We start from the raw sequence: 14,554 nt of genomic DNA, 5'->3' as shown, positions 1-14,554 counted from the left end.
TCACACTAAATGCTTTCATCCCTAGTCAGCTTGAAAACTTTATCAGAATCTACAGCCTCAGCTTTTCAAGTGTGGAGGTTTTGGGCTTCTACGTGCACTATTTAAAAATGTGTAATTACATTATTGTATTCTTTAGACAGTAATCCGAAGGGCATCTCAAAAGAAGTGCTTCTTAGTTGGATACTCAAAGGCGAATACGTGCACCACTTCAGATGCTGCCAGTAAAGCATCATACCACTGTTGTTAAATACAACGCCAGATATTATATCACATAAGTTCTTGTGTGCCGATGTGATGAGGTGGGTATTATAAATGAAGCTATAAAATTAGAACACACCAGATTCAATAAATAATATTTCCCCCCTCTTGCCTCTTCTGCATTAAGTTTAGACCAGAAGGTAATATATACATCTTATAGTTATTTTAAAAGGAATGTCATTAGCGTCATTGTTGTACGTTTAATTCTAAAGCATTTTATTTTTGAGATAATAATGACAAAGTCTCACTTTTTGCTCATAGTGAGCATTCTGCTTTCATTTTTTAAATCTTACATTATGTTTTTCACAAACTGCAGTAGCCTGAGCAATCTAAAACTGCCAAATTACAAATGAATACACAGATACAACTGAAAGCCACTGTAAAGGCATTAAATGATGAAATATCAAAGCAAACTTTAGGCCTTTGCATGGGATTTGAACTAAGGATCTTCAGCAATCCATGCTGATGTTATTACCTTTGGCCCTTCAAGGATCCCATAAGCTACGTTCTGAATCATCTCTTAAACAGAGGTATTTTGTTATTTTCATTTCACATTGTTTAAAGAACTATTCAGAAGGTAGTTACTTAAGGCCTCTTTGGTGTTCCAGAAGTTGTGACATCAGCATTTGACTGGGACTTAAACCCAGGACCTTTAGCAAATTGTGCTGACATCTCTTAAACAAAGTAATGTTTTAGCTTTATGATAGGAAATTAGAAAATGGTTTTGTTTAAGGGGGGCGCTCAGAATCTGGTTACTTTTGGGTTCATTGATGGCCTAGTTACTGTAAAACCAGCACGGACTATTGAAGGTCCTGAGTTCTAGTCCCTGTCAAAATGATTTAAGTAATGTTGTAGGGACTTTCAAGAGTGTGTGAGTGTGTGTTTGTGTGTGTGTGTGTGTGTGTGTGTGTGTGTGTGTGTGTGTGTGTGTGTGTGAGAGAGAGAGAGAGATTCCGCTGCCAGAAAGGGCAATCTGTTCTCTCACAACATGACAGGTGATAAATGACAGATAAGCACTTAGTGTCAAACAATAAGGACCCAGTGTTCAGGGTCATGCATGCAGGAAGCAGCATCAGGTGATGGTCAGTGCTGGGCCTTAAGTTGGCTTCACACTTCACATTTGTACTTCTTAGGGATATTTTTCTCTTACACAGCCCCCCCACCCCGTACCACCTTAGTAATGGTCATTAACCCTAAACCTAACCCTAACTGTAACGCTAACTATACACCTTAGAAAAACCCTTTCTATAACACTACTGCTATTCAGACACATTAGGTCTGAATGTTGTGGGGGGTTATACTTTAGAGATTGCGAAAGGAAATTATTTTCTATGTGCAATCTTTTGTTCGTGTGTTGTTTTGGGTGTTCAGTAATTTTAATGTTATCTTGCTGTCAATCTTATATGTGTCGATATCTTGACATTTCAACCAGTCACGATATAATCACATACACATACTGCATCTAACAATTTTTTTTTTTCTTGAACATGGTTAGGCAGTTTGCAGGAGAGAAGATGAGTTGGGAAAACAGTAGTCTAGAAACAGGTTGCAGCAATAGGTTCATAGGTTCATAGGTAGGTACTAGGCTATCTGCCCAAAGGCATTTATAAGCCTAGCTTGAATGTGTTGGCTTTCACCGCCCCCTTAGATTAGTTCCCTGTGCCTCTGTCCAGCAGAGCCACTGAAGTGATCCCCAGGGTAAGCTTCCTATTTCCCATCCACTCGTCAAGGTTTCTCTTGAAGAGTGTTAGTGAGCAGCTCTGCCTAATGTAGATTGGAATCTTGTTCCAGAGCATGGGAAGTCTCTGGGACAGGAATCTATCCCTCCAGCACATCCTATTTATTGTTGTGGTGAGGTTTAGATCACTAGATCGTGGCTTGAGGGGATATGATTTTCTTTAGGTGGAGCATGTCCATCAATTCTGGGTTGGATATGGCCTTGTATGTCAGGCAGAGATCACCTCTGAGTAGGCAGTATGCAACCGAGTATAGTTGGAGTTTCTTCAGTCGAGTTGCACAGGGCATCTGTTTGAGGCCAGTGATCCTCTTGGTGAGGTACTTCTGTGTTTTTTCCAGCTGTTGCATATGTCTTGTAAGGTACATCCCAAAGGGGCGTTGTACTCTATGATGGGTCTGATGAGTGATGCGTAGAAGGGCACAATAACCTCTTTTGATTTGGATGCAAACCCTTTTGTGATTAGGTGGGCCACATAGAAGGATTTTCTAACCACTTTGACAATGTGATTATCAAAGGTGGGATTACTATCTACTTGGGTCCCCAGATCCCTTATTTTGTCCTCCGTATTTAAGGGGCTACCACCTATGTGGTAATTTGTGGATACTTTGTTTTTTTCCAAAGGGGATGACTATGCACTTTTTGGCATTTATCTTGAGGCCATGGTTTTGACACCAGGTATCTGTCTCAGTGAGACCCTTTTGGAGGATGTCTGTGTCAGCTGGAGAGTCAATTATAGCCCCTAGTTTGCAGTCATCTGCGAACTTGGTCAGCCATAGTCCTCCTGTACTTGCCTGTACCTCTGAGAAGTATATGCCGAACAAGAGGGGTCCTAGGACTGAGCCCTGGGGAACACCACTTGTAACTGGTTTAGAGTCAGACCTAGCTCCCACAACTCTTACCATGTGGGTTCTGTCCGTGAGCCAGTTGGCAACCCATCTTGTGAAGTAGGGGTTTATGTTCAGGCTGGTGAGCTTGTCTATAATACCAGAATGGGGAATGGTGCTGAAGGCCTTTGCGAGGTCAAGGGAGGCTGTGTGGACCACCTTTCCCTCGTCTATAGCCTTGGTAACTGTCTCAAAAAAGTCCACCAGGTGTAGGAGGCATGATCTGCCCTTAACAAGGCCAAACTGGGTAGGGTCTAGTGTTTGGAGGTTCCCAATGTCTCTGTTAATGAGATTCATGATGATGCACTCCATAGCCTTGCAGACCAAGCTAGTCAGGCTTATGGAGCGATAGTTACCGGGGTCTGTAGTGGCTTCTCCTTTGTGAAGCAGAATAACCGTTGCTGTGCATCACTCTATGGGCACGTAGCCTGTGGAGAGGCTGAGTTTGAACAGTGTGTTGAGGTGAGGGGTTAGTTCATCTCTGAGCTCATGTAGGACGCAGCTTGGGACACCGTCTGGTCCCATTGATGCTGTATTTTTGGCTTTGGAGAAGGCTGTTTTAACCTGAGTGTCTGTGATTTCAGGGGCACTACATTCTTCTGGTATGGTTATGGGCCATTTTGGGAGTGAGAGGGGGGTGAAGTTTGCACTGAACCTGTCTGCCAATATGTTGGCGATATCAGTCAGTTCAGTGTATTTTGTGCCATTCTGCACTAACTCCAAGCAGATCTGGGAATTGCCACTTAGATTCTTGACATGGCTAAAGAATGACTTGTGGTTATCTTTGGAATCCTTGGCAATTTTTCTTTCAAAGCTAGCCTTGGATGATTTTATGAAGGATCATAGTTTCTTGCTGATACTGATCAGGGATGTCTTCCCTTCTTGGGATTTTACTCTTTTCTGTACTAGTTTCCTCCTTCTGTTGTATAGCTTGTTTATGGCAGGGGTCCACCAGACTGGTTTCCTTTTCTTGGAGGAATGAGTCTTGGTTTTTCTTGGGATAGCACGATCCATGCATTCTTGTAAGTGCCCGTAGAGTGCATTAGTAAAGGATTTTGCAGCTTGGGCAGCGTTATCCTTTAGCATGGGGGATTTGAAACTTTCCACCTTGGTCTTAAGTAACGTGAAGTTTGCTTTTGAAAAGTTTTTCACTGTGGTTTCTTTGACCGGGGGTGGGGGCGGAATGTGGATATCTAGAGTGATTAGTTTATGGTCAGATCTAACCAGCGAGGGGCTGACCTCGCCCATGTTGGTGATGACCAGGTCCAATATGTCACCTCTGGTGGGGGGGTTGACCAGTTGATCCAGGGCATTTGATTTTATAAATTCTAGGAAATGTTGAGCAAGAAACTTAGTACCCGAGTATTTCTCCCAGTTAATGTTTGGGTAATTGAAATCACCCAATATCAGGGTGTTTGGTAGGACCTTTTTGTTTCCCAGTGTTTCCAGAAATGCGGAATGGGGGTCCTGGGACATGGTGGGTGATCTGTAGCAAGCTACAATTTGAATTTCAGTTCTGCCCATTGTTAGTTGCATGTGGATGATCTCTGAAGCATTGTGCTGTGTCACTAACCTGGAGGTGTGGGTATCCTTGATGAATATGGATACGTCCCTGCCTTTTGTATTTCGGTCTGGGTTTTGTGGCCAAATGTATGGTATGAGTTGTAGCCTGGTAGTGCTGGGGTGCTCTCTGGAGCCTTAAACCAGGTTTATGTTACTGCACATATATAAACTTTCTCCATACTGAGGAGTGCCTCGAGTGCATGCATTTTGAGGTTTAGACTTATGGCATTGAGTAGCATTACCCTCAGTTTTTTGTTACTTGTGCTATTTGCGGTGGTGGGTTTGTGTTTTGAGCCTTGCCTAAAAAAGGCACTATGGGGGTGGCAAGAGCCTTGGCCAGTATTCAAAAGCCTAAGGGTGACAGGTGCAAACCATCCCTAGCGAAGCAGCATGGCTTGTCGAGCATGTCATCCCAGGCTGACAGACACTGGATCCTCTTTAAATGACACCAGAAGCTTAGCCAATTGTTGACATTGATAATTTTTTCTTTCAAAATGTAATGCAATGCAATATGCCCAACAAGGTGGAACAGAGCTAGGAAGGGAAGTACACTCAAATGACAAATTAAGCAATGTTCTGCCACTAGATACTCACAGAGGGCACGGAATGGGGCACCTTAGAACTGTGAAGGCGAAGGAGAGTAACAAAATATTTTAACAAGCCAAAGTTTGCTAGACCTATTTTAGGCACATAGGATTCTTTATCTGTCGGACGTGGCCTGCATCTCAGAATCAATGTGACTACTAAACAAAAGCGGAAGGGTCATCGCACAGTGTTTGGTGCAAAATGTCTGCTTGATAGCGTTGTGGTATGGCCATTCTTTGAAAGATAACCATGGATCAGACAAACCATGCTTGTACTAGAAAGGCATGCACAAATCACCCTTTTGTGGAGTCTTGTAAATGCTTATTTTTCAGGAAAACAAAACTCCTTTTAAGAATTTCAAATTCCTTTAGCACTACTGAGTATAAAATATCTTGCCTGATAAAGAACTGCATCAACTCTTTTTAAGAATTTCAAAATCCTTTAGTAATACTGAATATAAAATATACCTTATAAAGAACAGCATAATCTGAATATGCCATTGTTTTGTCCCACATGAGAGCAAAATCCATGTAATTCAAGCTCTTGATACAGAGAACAGAAGCAGACCAAGAATTTAACCCCAGGTGTAAATATGGGTACACGCAATTAATGAATTACTGGCCTGACTATCTGATTAGCACAGTTTTACTCCTTATGTTATTTAATAACTTCTTGTCAAACCTAAAAGCAAAGATGTCCTCAGAAGAACAATGTGCTCTGTCAGAACAAATTGCTTGGTGATGATAAGAAATACAGCCCTTGCAAACCTTCTCTCATGAGGTATTACTAGGATGCTAGAAGACAGTGACCATATTTTGTGTGACTGAACCTTACTCTGTGTGACACAGGGTCTGCATAATGACAACTTATTTGTTTCTGTTTTCCAAGCTGCTTGAAAATTCCTTTATATCTGTTTCAAGTTTCCCTGCATTCTACTTGTTGCACATGAATCCACTAGCTCTTTAGCCAGATGGCTGTTCCAGACCCCTTTGCCTTCTGTGTTATATAATACTATAACGTGCCTTCCTTGCACAGTCATTTTATCTTCACGTGGTTCCTTGTCAATGACATGTATCTCTGCTTATAAAATATAGACTAAGCATCCATATATTCCATCCGTGGAGTCTATGGATTCCTTTACTGTATGTGTTTCTGTTACATCACACCCTCACTTTCCCTTTTTAGGCGCTGTATATTTTATGTTTTTCTAGAATCTTTTTATATGCATTTTGGTGTAGGCTACATAAAAACAGGCATACAAGAGAGAAGAACTGCAAGAAAGCATGACAGTGTCATGCAGAAAATCACAAACTGAAAAAGTGAAATATGAAGTTTTCCAGAATACTTATATTTATATTACTAACCTGATTTTCAACTAAGTTAAAAAGTAAAACAAACAAACAAACAAGCAACCACACACATATAATACATATACATGTGCACAAACAGTCATGCTAGGATTTGTACGCATGTACACACACACACACACACACACACACACACACACACACACACACACACACACACACACACACACTAAAATCATAAAATAGCCTTCATCTGAATATTTGAGTGCAGGAACTGATTGACTAGGTGTTACTTTGGGTGAAACCAAACAGTATATATTTTGTAAGTATTACTGCTTCAGAGTTTTTCTTTTAAATATCTTTCCATTATTGAGATGAAGAGGGTATCAGTGAAGTTCAGCTAACACTCATTTATGACTTTAGACATATTTATGTTGCCAGGCATCTGCTATCTAAAAAATAATGGCACATTACTTTCCAACAAACTGTCAACAACTTTTCAAGACAACATTTTTTCAGATGATTTTGAGAAAACAGATCATTACGACGAGTCCTTTTTTGCGCTCTAAGCCTTATGCCAGATATCCAGACTATGTCAGCGTTTAAGCATGTTGAATCTGCTGCACAAGTCTCCAGCATGTTATTGTTTTGTGCATTCCATTTTTTTGGCTGCCCATATCTGAACAGCTCTAATCCTGGACAGGCCTGGCACAGACATCCTTGCACAGGCCGAAGTTATTATCAATCCATTGAAGGTTATCATTCTTATTATTGTGAAAAATGTTAGCCTTCACAAAGAAGAGACCAATAAATCACTAGCTATTTTAGCTAGCAGCATCAGCATTAAAGCAACAAATAGAGTTCTCACATAAAAGGGCCATATAAAACCTCAGGCATTTATTGTTCCCAATGAATCCTTTCACTGATTAAGGGTTTTTTTTCCTCCCCTCTTAACAGAGTTATGAAGTATTTTCAAAAATAAAAAAAATGTTAATTGCAATAAACCACATAAATGCATTCATTGGGGTTCATTCTTAAGCAACACAATTATGTAAACATACTGTTAGGATTCAAAAATCTAATCATAATTTGTGTTGTCTTTCCCAATCCACTGAGGTAGATACTTGCTGATTGATGGACCAAAAGGAACCATATAAATCACATACAGCTGGCTCTGTTCTTTGTTTCACTAATATCTGGAAATGTGTCTATTTTGATTTACTATCAAAAAATGGAAATACCAAAAGTCGGATTTGAAAAATTGAATGCTTTTTTTTTGAAAAAGTCATTTAGACGAATTACCTATTTTCGATTGTAAAACACTGATGTCAGTGCTGTAATCGCACTTTATAATTCGCCTTTAAGAAAGTCAGCAGAACCAGGAAGTCAAGTAAGCACTGGCCGAGCATGTGAATGCTTTGAAGTACTTGTTTGGGTTTATCGAGCAAAACAACGAGTCTGACATCGAAAACAAGGCGTTTGAGTATTTAAGCAGTTAGAAATAATAAAATCGTATTTATTTGTTACAATTTTGATAGAAAATGTTTTTATTTTTAACATTTTGATGGTGAACCATCCATTTCATGTATAATTCACTGCATAATAGAAAAGATACATGTGGCAGTTTGCAACAATCTGTTTTGTGCAATGCTACGGCAGTTGTAAGTACAGTTTCTGTTATTTAATGCTTGTTTTTGAGAGATATGTGATCTTATGCCTTCCTGTGTTTTTGGGTTGGGTGAAGAAACCTAGGTTTTAAATATAAGTATAACATTTCTCTATATCTTGATTTATAATCATCCTTTATGGATAGTCTAACTGAGTCTACTTATAGTGAAGGCCTCACCTGCTGAAAATATCTGAACAAGGAATTGATTCAGGAACATCCTTTTCAGAATATATTTCTTTATTTCTGATAACAGTACTTAAGAACTAGTAATATAACATATATAATTCTGAAGAACTCATGAAATATTTTCACACAGTATTGCAGTGATATTAAACTAGTAAAATACATTTGGGTGCTTCTCCAATGAAGGAATACATTAACATCAAAAAACACTGTTATAGAAGCAAAATCATTAATGTGCCATATATATTGATAAACTACAAAACTGGTAAACACTGTTTTTGCAAGGAGGCAATCTCCCTGTACTGCCCATATGGAGGGTTTCTCCTATTACACCCCTAATTTAAATATATTAAGTAGACTAACTCCATAGTGACATAACTATGAAGCAAGTGAAAACACTTGGGAATCGGCAATTTGTTTCAGCGCAAACTCTAATAACAAAAGACTCAAAGCAGACTATACCTCGAGTTCATTAACCCAGTAAACTTACAAGCAACAGAATAGTCAGCCCACATTTAACAAACTTCACACATTAAAACTCCAAACTATCCCAGCAAAAAAAAAGCAAGGAATTTCAAACTTGCACAAAATAGTTCAGGGAAGTGCAACTTCATGGAAACCAGGAATCAAATAAAGAGATTTGACAACAGCGGATCTGATAACAGTGAATCCAGCTAAAATAACATGATCCCAAATGCACTTTATGTTAGTGAGACCTATATATCCTAAACACTTGATCTCAAAAGGATACTCAGAAGAGGTAATACTAGGTAGGCACCTCTCCATAAAAGTGGAAGACAGTAGAATGGGTGGATAAGTTAGGGGACAGTCAGAGATATGCAACAATGTAATCCAAATGGTTCTTATGACACCCTGAGGCAATTTTAACTGTACATTGTGAAAGCATGTTTAAATGTGGAAATATATTTTCTTCATTGGAATGAAGATGTATAACCTACAGATGTCAAGAGTTGTAGTAGGCACATGAAGATAAAACATGGAGTGTTCAGCATGTTTTATCTTCCCACCCTTTTTCAGTGGGGGGTTCTCAAGCTGGCTGTATGTCTGGACCAGAGGGCACTGGTAGAATAAGTTTGAACTGAGGTCTCTTAGATTATGACACAAATCCATGGCCCAACACTCACATCTTCCCATTGGCCTGTTCAAACCTTCCTTTAGTAAGGTTATACAGCATTATTCCTAGGCATGCATAGCAGAAACACAGAACTGTTTTTACCTGTTACAACTCCCACAGATAATGAAAGATTCGTTGCAGACTCTGATACTCTTTGATATCAAGAAAGGGGCCAGTTATTGGCAGTCTTAGGTAGAGGGAATCACTTAGGTTGCTAGACAGCTACATTTTAGGAGGAACTTGTGAGGTATTCTGTTGCTTCTCTTAATCACAGGCTTTCCATTTCTTCCCAAACAATTAGTAATATAATACACTCCAGATTATTTATAGTGTAATATTGCATACCATCTGAAGTTTTTTTTTTCTAAAATGAAAATGACTTTACTTCTCTTATGTTGTTCTATGTTTAAAATTATGGTGTAATACGTCTAGAGCTTTTCTCTCTGGGTCACTGCTGAAAAGTTTTTTTTTTAATGCAGTTGAACTTTCTGAGTAAAGAAAATAAAAATAAAATAACAATGATAATCAATTTCATTAATAAGATACCATCCTCAAGTTTTGAAACTGAATATATAAAATTCTTCACCTAAATAAATTACACAATACAGTTTGATAATTAAATATGCAGTGAGATATGTGATTGTAAAGATAAATACAAAATAATAATAAAAAAAAAAATAACAAACAGATGACATTACAAAACACTAGCTACCATCTCTCTTGATCTGACTCTAGCACTGACTCAAGATAACTGTGATCTATCTATCACTGATGTTTAAGACCAGGTATCAAATGACAAAGCATACAGGCAACACACATAACAGGAACTCACTGACATTAGAAGCAGGCTATTACTTTTGTTTTTTTCATGCCATGAAAAGGCTACTAGTCCCAGAGACACTCATGAACTGTCACCAATTCCCAACTATGAAATGAACAGAAAATAGCTGCAGGGTTAGATTTCCAAGAAAAGATCACTCCACCTGACCTTTGGATGGGTATTTTGGAATGATTCAGCAGTGGGAGATACACAATTAAAAGACAAAATATATCAAGCGCTACAAAATAACTGCTGGAAAACACATATATTCATGCTCCAAAGAAGCAATGCTATTAGCACAGTCTGTTTAGCAAAACGCTCCTTCTCTTAATGTACCAGATCAAGAGGTTCCAAACACCTTCCTTGTCAATCAAAATCTGAATTTGTAATGAATTGCTAGGAACAAATGTCCATAAAGACGTTTTCTAGTGAGAGAGGAAATCGTGTAAACTCAAAAGGTGACTGTGATGAGGGTGAGATATAGTGGACAGAGAGATAAGGGAAGACAAGATTGGATGCCACTATAAACAGTTAATTCAGCAAAAATATGTGTCTGCTTGAACTGACTTAGAGAAAGAGAGCATACAGCAGAAGGCGTTAGAATGTACCCCTAAAGCAATGGAATATGTCATGACAAGGTAGGGGGTTGCACTCTGCAGGGGACTAATGTATGACTGTTTTCTCCACAGATAGTACAGAACAACAAAAAACATTATAGATTTATGCAAACTGGGAGACAGCAGTAGCTGGAAGTGAAACGAGGTTTAGGAAAACATGGTCCATACATTCTGGTACTGCCTGAAGGAAAATTGAGCAAATCATATGATGGAGTGAGAGAGAGTGTATTCAAGAAAGCTGTACTAAGGGACTGGAAATGTATATTGCTAGGTCTATGTAATGGGGGGGGGTTAAGGAATATGAAGAAAAGTTCAAGTGATTATTCTGTTGGCTATGCAGGAAGCTTGTATGAATGGGTTGTTGAAACTGGATGACTTAACAAAAGTATAGAATGGTAGTTGCCTCATAAATTAAGAGATGGAACAAGAAAACAGCTGCTCATAAATTGCATAAGGTCAATGAGTTTCATGCAGTGATGTAAGAAATTGGAGTTAATAAATTTTCAGATAGCACATATAATTGGTAGGGTATCTGAGTATGTGACCCCTCCTTATTTTCTTATTGGGAATTTTAACTTGCATTAGATGTTATACTTTATATGTTTACTTATGTTAATCAGGCTTGAAGACTAAATTTTGTAACAGTACAAGAAAGTTTTATGCGTCTAATTACTTCTAGATGGACTATGCAAAAATAATAAAAATATATTTAAAATATGAAATCAAAGGAAGTAGATACTATGAAACACAAACCCATTTAATAAGTGCATCTGTATATGTTTGTGCATGTGTGTGTATAGTGCGGTTTACACGTGTGTGTGTGTGTGTGTGTGTGTGTGTGTGTGTGTGTGTGTGTGTGTGTGTGTGTGTGTTTCACCTCAGTAATGGATTTATGAATATCATGTCACAAAGTGACAGAAATAATCACAAATAAGTAATTTATTCTTTCATTTCAGCAATGGTGCAAGTATGACCACCAAAAATCTGATCTCTCCATGGTAAGGTCTTTGAAAACTGAAACTGTGAATCCATAAATTCAACCTACTCCTAACTGTGAGTGGTTATCTTTAAAAAAATAAGGCCTGCAGTATGCTACATTTCAGCTTGTAGAATAATCCTAAAAGTCTGTAACTCATCTGAGTTTTGAATGGGAGCAAAGCAGTGCATCGCTGTGATGAAACAGACATTTCAGAGTTGTTATTAATCAAGGAAAAATCTGCCATACATCCAGTATTTGTCATAAAGGCAAAATGTCACATTGAGCCTACAGATACTTATGTCATTGAATTAAAGAGCCAAGACAAAGGTTGTCTATCTGGTGAGTTAAATGTTTCAGTAGTGCAAGACAAAACTGTGTGTGATATCAGTCATGATTTGACAATGGAGAGATGGTTGATAAACTCACTTTCCCAATGAGACATCACAATACAATCCCTTTACATCACAAATGCTTGCTCCTGCAATCTCAAAAGATGACCATTACAATAAAAGTTGTAGAACAGCTCAAAACAAGTTTTTTTTGTGTGTGGTAGTGGTGAGGGAGGGTGTGTGCAAATCCCCTCTGTTCTAACCTCCCCAAAGTTATATACACCAGCTCCATGGTCGCACATCATTGCCAAAACAGTAACAAGTTGCCACTTGTTTTGGGCTAACATGAACAAGCAAGTGGTTTCTGAGATTTCATGGTGTAAGAACAATATGGAAGTTAACAGAACCATATTTATTTAGTTAATTGATATTTGTTTACTGGGGTGGTCTGACTGGGCTTGGTAGCCCCTTTTCAGCAAAAGTCTGGAGAGAAAAGCTCTATGTACAAGAGAAATACATTGTAATGTATTTTATATATATATATATATATATATATATATATATATATATATATATATATATATATAAGCCAACACTGAGTGGATACAGTCAGAGATAGTTTTAATTGTTTACATTTTACAAGAACAAAATGTACAGTACTAAAACTAATATGCAGTAGTTATATTAGTCACAATTTATTTACAAAAGATCAAAAAAAAAAAACTCGTAGGACTGGACTAGTAAGAAACTACTAGATTAACAACAGAATTAATCACCACATCACCCAAAAAAAATTCAGAGCAGCTATGGGATGCTACCAAAGTAGTTGTACAATTTGAAAAATTTGGTTATGAGTATAAAGAGAGTCTGAGGCATTAACATTTAGGGCTGTGGATGTGGTGAGAAAGAAAGAGCAGAGATGGAAAGAGTTGGGGGTGGCGAAGTGATACAGCATATTAGCCTGGGGGTGTGCAGGAGCATGTCCAGTAGTTATCTAGGTGTGTTTTATGTAGATTGTTGAATGAGGTAGGTTTTTCTGTTGTGAGAGAATTCTGAGGTATTGCGTTCCATTGTTTTGAGATTTGATTTGAATAAAGGGAGTCTCCCAAGTTGTTGTTTGATTTAGTGAGTTTTAGCAGGAGTTTGTAAGAGGATCTTAGGGGTCTATTATTAGTGTGGGTTTGTACTAGGTTTTGGAGGGCTGGACACTTAGGTTGGTATATGCCAGACGGGGTTGCTGTAAGTTAGTTGAAGGATAAGAGGTTGGTTAGCTGTAGCCATTGTAGTTGTTGGACAGCAGCACAGTGATGAGTTCTGTTAGGAAGGTTAGGAGTGAATTTTCCAATTTTCTGGTAGCAAGCCTCTAGCTTGTTTAGGTCTGCGTTTCTAACATTTGTGAATATTGGGTTGCTGTATGCTAAAGTAGATAGAAGGTATGTCCCAGTGATTACTTGTCTGGAGGAGATGGTAAGGTATGGCTTGATTCTACAGGGTGAACCTAAATCGATGTGGGCTTTTGAATAACTCATGCTAAATGTTTGTCAAATTTCTGACTGCTATCAATGGTGATACCTATTAGCTTTGTTTCTGTGACAGGTTATGTCAACTCACTGATGCATGTAGAGAAATTGGGATTATTTCACCACAGTTAAAGCAGCTCAAGGAAGACTTTATAGTGCATGAAGTTGTTTGTCAGCCACTAAATGTTAAATGAGCAGAAACGACACGGAAATGAGTCCTAGACGTTTTGGGTAACATGACAACCATGGGAAGTGTATCACTGGTAAGTCCTGCATGAGTTCTGATATGAACATCGTGAGTAATCACATTAACTGTGTCTTCTTCACATACGGTGCTGTCTTCACTAAAGCTAATCAAAATCTAACCCATCTCAAATATAAACCTCAAAACCACTTCACTACTATCTGGAAATGATTTCATAGCAGTAAAGTTACTGTTACACTCATAAAGGAATTCTGTCATGTTATTAGATTATCACAATTACCAACCCTTCTGGTATGCACTTCCATATGTCAAAGAACAAAAATACTTAAGCTTTCTCTTTCACCAAAACCTCACATTTCTTAAACACAAAGAGAACATAGCAGATAAAATTGAGGATTTATAAATAGCCCTACTGCTTGTAGTAAGATCTGTGGTATAAAGGGGCTGTTTCCATGATGTGGTATTTTGTAATTTACTGACACAGTTGCAGTGAGAAAAGTATTCATTAGCAGCTAACTTGCATGTATCTGAAATGCTGTTAACTACCATGAGTGCAAATTGTCACTTTCCTGCGTTACTTAACACTGTGGGCCCATACATTGTGTTGGCACTGGCATCCTCTTTCATTCAATCTCTCACCTCCCCCACACAAATAAACTCAATAACCTCCCCCCACATATACACATATCACATACCCCTTACTTGATACTGAGTTGACATAATATCCCCCAGTGTCTCCCTTTACATTTTCACTGCCCTCAA

This window comes from Protopterus annectens, chromosome 14.part0 (assembly GCF_019279795.1).
Source record: "Protopterus annectens isolate FY-2018-M chromosome 14.part0, PAN1.0, whole genome shotgun sequence".
Taxonomy (NCBI): Eukaryota; Metazoa; Chordata; order Ceratodontiformes; family Protopteridae; genus Protopterus; species Protopterus annectens.
This window is presented reverse-complemented; position numbering follows the sequence as displayed.